This window comes from Rhinatrema bivittatum, chromosome 5 (assembly GCF_901001135.1).
Source record: "Rhinatrema bivittatum chromosome 5, aRhiBiv1.1, whole genome shotgun sequence".
Classification (NCBI taxonomy): Eukaryota; Metazoa; Chordata; class Amphibia; order Gymnophiona; family Rhinatrematidae; genus Rhinatrema; species Rhinatrema bivittatum.
In genome coordinates, this window is record NC_042619.1 from 258,474,984 (window position 1) to 258,483,030 (window position 8,047).

The 8,047-nt window shown below is 45.1% G+C and overlaps 1 long non-coding RNA gene across 1 annotated transcript; it reads right to left on the reverse strand.

Moving 5' to 3' along the window:
- Positions 1-379: 379 nt before the first annotated feature.
- Positions 380-7,819, reverse strand: LOC115092691. The gene is made up of 4 exons (XR_003857053.1): positions 7,744-7,819; positions 6,932-7,033; positions 5,384-5,487; positions 380-1,128 (listed from the first exon to the last, which is right to left on the reverse strand). It is a non-coding gene; the product is annotated as an uncharacterized LOC115092691 (long non-coding RNA).
- Positions 7,820-8,047: the final 228 nt, after the last annotated feature.

Here is an 8,047-nt window from a genome sequence, read left to right on the forward strand (position 1 = left end):
ACCCCAACCTGGCTCCTTGGATGACCTGTAGAACAACACTGAAAACAAAAGTGAAACCCACAGCTGCAGAAGACAAGCGGATCTAGATTAGGAGGAGGCTGTCATGGCCAAGTCAGGTGCAGCAGAGCGATGATTTTAGTGGCACAAAACGGGCCCTCTTGGAACCCGGCAACTCGGAGTAGAGCGAGCAGAAAGCTCCAGAAGTATCTGAAATGTTTGTTCCTGTCCTCCATTCTCTCAAAAGCATTCTGGGTTTTTCAATCTCCATTTTTTTTTTATTTTGTATTTATGACATGTTTCAGTTGTTAGCATGGAAAATAAAAACTCGGAAATACATTCACATATTGCAATTATTTATTTATTTACAAAAAAACCCCCATTTCCATAGAAATAAAACAAAATCCCAAGAGATATGTGATACTCAAGTCCAGCATTAAGAGGGGGGCTAGTAACCACCACGAGAGATAAGAAGTAAGATTGCAAGCACCACAGCAAAACTGTCTCTTCCCATCCTTCACTACCCCCTTAACTTACAACTCCTGAAGCTCCTTCCCCATGAGCGGGAGACTTCCCCTGAAAAAAAATCTTCAAATGCTCAGGATCAGTATAGACACAAGGGTTCCCACCATACTTAAGAATATATGAACAGGGGAATTTTAAATAGAAAATTGCCCCAATCACATTTGCCCGTGGGCGTAACAAATGAAATTTTTTACGCAACGTTTGAGTAACAGGAAATAGGTCCGGAAACTCATTCACTCTGTGTGTCCATGAAACAGAAATTCCCCGTTACTGAAAATCAGCTTAAGAACCACTCCCGAATTGATTCCAGGACAAAGGAAGCAAACAGGGTTGCACGGTTCACTGTTTCTTCCCTAGATGTCTCCAGGATCTCTGTCAAATGCAATCTTCTTCTGTCCCCACAAGATGAAAGGCACGAGCAGATCCCAGAATGCACAGGGACGGAGGTCCACGTCCTCAGACTTAACAAGGCATCCTGATGTCCATGGATAGTGAAAGGAGGGACACTCCCGGAAGGGTAATCAATAAATCAACTGTTTCTTTTAGTCATAATGTCTCTGTTTTTGGTTCTGCCACCATCAGTGCAGGCATTGAGGCCTTTTGAGTCTGAAACAGGTGAAACAGGAGTTGATTCGGTCAGGGGCCAACATGAAAGGCTGTTTTCCCAGCACTAAAGATCCTTCTTTAAAACCAATGCCAGTTTTGCCTGTTCCATTTTTCCAGCACCCTTGCTAGGAAAAAATATATTTTTTAGCCCTCATTATTTACCCCCCTCCTTCCCTTGTGACCCCCCTCCCCCTATTCATGATGGTTAATTGCATACAATGGCGCTGGTTCATGGCTTCTTTACCTTTGCCAAGTAGCCCCAGTTTATGGTGACTGAGAAGTGGGGCTCGCTACCCTTTTTTTCACGCCAATCCATTCAAAGGAATGCCCTATTTCTCTTTCCCAGTCTCTGTTTTAAGGAGCCTGGAAATGTTGATATGTGGTCCATTTCCCCATTGCCCTGCATCCTTAATTACCAGGTGCCTGTATTAATTGTTTATTTTTAATTACCAGGTGCTTTGCAAACTGTTTGCTGTAATTAAATTGCAGGCGAGGCACTTTGGCTGTGAGGGATGTGATTTTAAAGTCAGGCCTTTGAAGGCTCCCACGGAAAGGAAAACTTCTAAAGGTCATTTTTATTTCACATGAGAAAATAAACTAAATTCTTCCACCTAGGACACATTTCGTTCTGAGCTTTCTCTCCACAAGAGGCCCTGAATTAGGCAGCTGCTTGCACGGTCATTACTAAACCTTTATTTTCTTGGATGACTGAATGGTTTAAATGTAGGCCTGCCGTTTACCAACAGGCTCCGTGACATCTGGGAGGTGGACCAGTTTTGATTTTACCCACATTGCATCTCTGGAATTGTAGTTTCTGCTGTACAGAAAGTGGCGTTAAAAGCCCAGAGATACACGGAGGTAAAACCAGGACTGGCTCAGCCTGGCCCTCATCACATGGAGCTTGTCAGCACCCTTTTGGGATTTCTGAGAGGATGGCCCTGAAAGAGGCCCTGCCTTTGCCTCTGTTCTCATTCATTAGCACATCGAGCAGGCCCTAGTGTGAGCCACAAGGCCCAACAATTGGAAGACGTACACACAGACATCTCTCGGGGGGGGGGGGGGGGGAGACTGTAAGGCAAGACAGAAGGTCAAGAAGAAGTCCAGTGTTACTGCTCTCAGGTTGTTATTGTAATTAAAAACATAAATCAATAAACTGCATTACTAACACCAGACATGAGAGAATGTTGTACAACAAAATGTGTCCATGAAAATTTGGTTGGCGTATGGACCATGGGTTTGAACGGTGGGCGTATAAACACAACACCCATGAAAAGCTGCTTCCCAGTGAGCAAAACAATCACTGATTTGTTTTACAAGGGGCTTTTTAAGGGGTGTGAATGAGCTCAGAGGAAGCTGCTTTCTGGCTGAGTGGTAACGATAACTTCACAGTGATGGAAATACAGGAACATAAAAGATGTCAGCAGATCAGGTCCACCCAATCTGTCCATTTTTACCTCTCTATTGTGCTGTCACAGTGACAGAGAAAGCACAGATCTCTGTCATGGGTGTGAGCCTTTGGGCTGTGGCGAGGTTCAGGCAGCAGGGGGCCATGCTCTCCCGAGGGCTGGATCTAGGGCTTCACCTACACCAGCCCCAGTCCCCAAGGGTTGAGCCCTTGGGTTCCTGGGCTTGGGTGACTGTTCTGCAAAGAGTAGTCAGGTGAAGCTGAGTAACAGGCCGAGGTCAGGGCGGGCAGCGAGTATGCAGTATCCTGGTCCAGGCCAAGCTTGGAGCAGGCAGAAGTCAATCAGTGCCGAGGTCAAAGCTAAAGTCAGGGCAGGCAGCAAGCCAGGAGAGTAGTCAGGGTCCGAAGCCAGGGTCAATACGAGAAGTCAAGCAGAGCAGACAGGTGGACAAGAACAGGGGACCAAGACATGGCAGGGACAGGCAAGGCAAGGCAGGGCAATGATAGGGAGGCAAGGCAAGCACAGAGAGCAACAGCAACACGCACTACAGGAGCAAGAGGACCAGTCGCTGAAGCGGCAGCTGGGAGCACAGCTGGGGGTTTAAATGCCCATCCCACATTGATGTCATCTCCTGGTGCCTGCTGCTGTTTCCTGCTGTGGAGCCTTCAAGGCTGGAGCTGATGTATGTGCGTCCGGGAGGGAGTCTGATGATGGTGGTGTTCATGCTGCGGTGTGAGGTACGGGTTGTGGGACCTTCCCGCAGCCAGCCAAAGATTACAGTAGCCCAGATCATGTTTTGCCTGGCTGCCACAGCAGGTCCCCTGATAACTCTGCTTGAATCACTCAATCTTTGGCCTCAGGTCTCAAGCATGCAGTCTAGGTGTGTCAGAGTCAGACAGTGAACCCTCTTAAGTATTTCTAATATAAACAAACTATATCCAGTTGGAGGGCAGGTAACCTGACTGACCACAGCAGGATGTGCTCATTTCATGCAAATTTGCTGTCTTGTATTACAGAGTGTATCTGCTCTTACATAAAATATACTGGGGGGGGAACACCCCTAGATAAAATTAATGTTAGCTTCTAGTGGCCTTATTCCTAAAGATATAATAGTGATGGTCAGTCCTCCCAGCTCCCCTTCACCATTATTCTCACTTTCTGAATAGGAAGATTTGCAATATGGGGGGTGGGGAGCAATTTCCCCCACTGAAAATAATTGGATACGACTGAGGGAAAGAGGTTAAAAAAATGGTGAGAAGATGAACTGACTACTCTTTTTGGGTTCAATCTATAGCTCAATTAAAACAGAGATGTAACAAAGCACACCAGAAATAAAACCTCTACAAGCTTCTAGCTCACATTATTGTTAGGCCTGGAACAGCTGAGCTGTGGAACTGGCTAAAGCCAATCACTCACTGCACTTGTTTTTACCTGGCACCTAATACTTTAGACAGGATCCGCAGCCATAAGACCATCTGTTCCAGCTGCCAGTGTTTGCCTTTCTAAGACTCATTCAAAATGTGGGTATGAGGTTGAAAGTCCGAGTTATTACTTCACCATCCTGTGCCCAGGGACTTCGATGACGCATATGACGACCTCTATAATTCATAGGAAGCTTTGCACACTCGGAGGAGCTGTGCCCTGCACATGCTATCCACTTCCCAAACAAGCCACAGCTCTGAGAAACGGGAGGATGTCACTGGGGCCACAGGCTCCTGCATCAGCTTGCTTTTAACTCTGCCTTCCCAATTCCAAGCAGCCAACAGTCAACAGAAGTGAAAGGTACTCGTTCTTCCCAGGCTCGCATGACTCTGCCGCGGACTGAAAGCAACAAGGATTGCTGGCAGTTTAATGGGGAGAAGGCAAGGGAGTGTCAGATTTCTAAACAGCCTGTGGAAACCCAAGCCAAGATCAACAGAAAATCTGCTCCTCTGTTAAGTTCCAACAATGCAAATAAAATATATTAAAGCTGGCAGTGGGTGAGGGGAGGCGACTTTAACAACTCTTGGATTTTCAGATTAACTTCCTACTGATTTGAAGACCTTTCTATTTTCAAATGTCCTAGGGACCACCTTCTGCTTACAAAGGACACTTAATCTGACCCGGCACCCCATGGGGGCCTCAGTTTACAAAAAAAAATAAATTATATATATAACCTGTAGGCACAAAATGGGAGAACACCTTTTGCAGGCTGAATTCATAAAGCCCACTTCAAACCCTTGAAGACAGTAATTTCTTAGGTCACCTGCTCAGGAGATCAGTACAAGCAAAGAGGCCCATACAATACTATGACTGGGCATTTATGGTTTTTGCAAATATATAACATTTTAAAGCAATAACATTTTGTCACATTTTGCTAACGTTTGGCTGTGAAACCTTTTTTTGAATGCAATGCATGAGAGATTATTAGAGAGATAATTTATACTGCAGAATACAAACAGATTATTAAGGTTATGACTCTAGTGGGCCCCCCAAATCACCTTGCAATGGAAGGAATGTATTAGGCCCACAAGCTAAGCAGACAAAATTCAGGAAAGATACAGCCCCAAAGCCACCACTGCCATGACCCATAACTCCATACCCGCTGGCACTCACAAATGACATCATAAATAGTCAACCTTCCATAAGAACATCCCACAGTTATAGGAAATAAAGACAGAACCTTTTTTTTTTGGGAGAAATATATAAAACACCACACCCATTTACCATCAGCATGATGGCTCTTCTAAATCTGAAAGACCAGCGTGATTTCCTTTTTTTGTTTCCTAGGGAGCATGCCAAGACTACAATAGCAATTCCAAATTTCTCAAACTTGAAAGAAGTTAAAAAAACCCAAACACCTGAATTACCCATCTTGGGCCAACCTCTCCTGGTGTTCCAGGTCTGGTGCTTTTTTTCTTTTTTTCCTTCAATCCCAGATGGTTTCTGGCCCAAATCAATGCAAAACAAATTTCTGGAAAAAAAAAAAGCCTTTTGAAAAAATGGGAAAGAACTCAATGTTTTTCACAAGCCTCCTTCCTGAAAACCACTGAACAGATTTTTTTGAAAGCTGACAGTGTTACAGGGCCTGGCAAGGAGATTCTGTCCGCCAAATTTCAGCAGAAAGAAATAAAAACAAGTTCAAATCGGAAGTGGTGAGCGAACTGAAAGCAGGAATTTAAAAGAATATTTCAACTGGATTTATGACCGTAATCTGAGCAACCAGTTACTAAATGTATTTCATGTTTCATACTGGGTTTGCAGATGATGGTGTTCAACACAGGATTCAACTGTTTTTGTTTTCTTTGCCTTTTAACTAACAAATGTGGGAAAATAGGAGGCATTTAATAAAGACTAAATGTCCTTGTAGAGTGCTCAAAATATCAGTTTCTTTCTTCCAGTTTGCCTCATTTTGCAGAAGATTTTTTAAAGTATATCTATATATATATATATATATATACGAGACCACTATTATCGCTATTCATATGCCACCTGTTACGGGGGGGGGGGTTGTGAGATTTTGATAATGATCAGCACGGCAACACCCCCAGTTTCTTTAATTTATAATTGTGGGGCCCAGCTAAGTAGGAGGAACTTTCAAACACTTCAGTGCTAATGCCTTCAAGAATGCAAAGGAGCATCAGAATAAAAAAGATGACTTTATTTTAGCTAGCAGAATCATTTCAAGCATAGTTTTGGTAGTAGTGCCGTTATTCGTGTGTGGTTTTATTTTGTCCCAACAGTTTCCTCCTGCTGCTTTTGGCTTCCGGCTCAGTCGGAACCAGAGCTGGATCCCTGGAACCATGAGCTTCCTTTTGCAAATATCCAGGGATTTTCTTCACCCCCCTCCTGACTTACTTTAATCCCATTATTGCAGTGACGATCCTAGGCTGGCAACCCTGCACCGGGGCTCCTTCCAGAACCCTGCAATCATGGATCCTAAATCTGGGCCACTAGGTATCCCCACTGAACGCCTCTCCGTCCAGAGACTGGGTGGCGCCACCTTCACAGCATCCTCAGCCCCCAACCAATCCCGAGCCTGGAAGCAATGAGGACCCCAGGCTGGTCCAGCACCGTGTCATTCACAGCACACAGACATGCTCCTGAGGAAAGGAAACTTCCTCGTGAAAAAAAAAAAACAAAAACTTGAAGCGATGTAAGAAAACAGATTTATGTAACAAATTCAAGCAGGGAACTCATCCTGCCAGTCAAGAAAATGAGTTGGCGTCATAGCTGCCTTTGGGGCTCACAAGCAGGTAGATTGACTCGAAAGAGTGGTGTGTGACATGACTGCAGCCCCCTCCCCGTCTGCTGGCTCACTGCCCAAGGAAGTCACTCATTACCCACTCCTGGACGGGTGGGGAGAGCAGAGGTGGTGTTCGAAGGCTGGGAGCAGAGAAAGGAAGGAGTGTTCTTACCATTCATTCTGATTTCGGGTGCCTGCTGTCCAAATATTGAACCATACAGCAGTGCTCCGGTTCCTGCTTGCAGAGAAATGTACATGACTGCAGTTCAGGTTTCTGAAAGATTGTTAAGGTCATGGGTTGAAATCACTGGGACAGGAGGTTGGGTATTAATTTTTTTTTTTATAATAACTGTATTACTTTATATTTTTTGTATTTGCTGTGAGGTATTTCATTGTTTTATATTGTGACATTATTATACTTGTGAGCTGTTTTGAATTCCTTGGGGAAAAGGGTGGCTTTTCAAGCCCAAACTGGAATAGAAATGGGGGGAGACTGTGCAGAAAAGAGAGAGGTGGAACGGGGGGGGGGGGGGAGGATGGAGAAAGTAGAGGTGGGGATACAGAAAAGTGAAGGGAGATAGGGAAGAGCAGTGATGGAAAGCAAGAGGGAGGGAGGATGGGAAGAAGCCGAAAAGGGCAGGGTTAGGAAAAGGAGAATGGCGAAGAGACAAAGAGATGGACAGAGTGGGGAGGGAGGAGAGCAGGAGAAGCAGGAAAGGGAAAGGAGAGAGAGAGAGAGAGAGATACAAAAGGAAAGGAGAGAGATAGATGAGAGAGAGAGAAAGGCGGAGAGGGGGGAAGTGGTGGTATTATGACAGCACTACATTCATCCTCCATGCTAGAGCAGACAAAGCACTGCTGCTGTGCGACAGGAGCCATAAATCATGAGCAGGAGACGCTGTACCTACAGCTTATAACATTGCCGAAGACAAACACACAGCACAGCACTTTCCAGCCTTCACTCGTTTCTCCTCTTGTCCTTACCAGCTCCAGTTCAGTGACCAAGTACTTTACAAAACAAGGCCCCGGAAAAATAAAACAGGCTTTCAGTAATGTGGAGAGAAAGGGAAGACAGAAAAGGTCACTGGCAACTCATTTTCATTCTGTGCCAATTCTCCTCCCACCTCCCAAACTTCACAGGTTAACTCTTTGGGGCTCGCTGGCAGTCAGGATTATAGGACTGATTAGAGGTAAAGACACTAAATGATATAACAGGAATCTGTAGTGGCAAAGCAGGTCCGGTGCAAGGGTAGTAGGCGCCTTAGGCAAACCTTCTACCTTGCCTCCC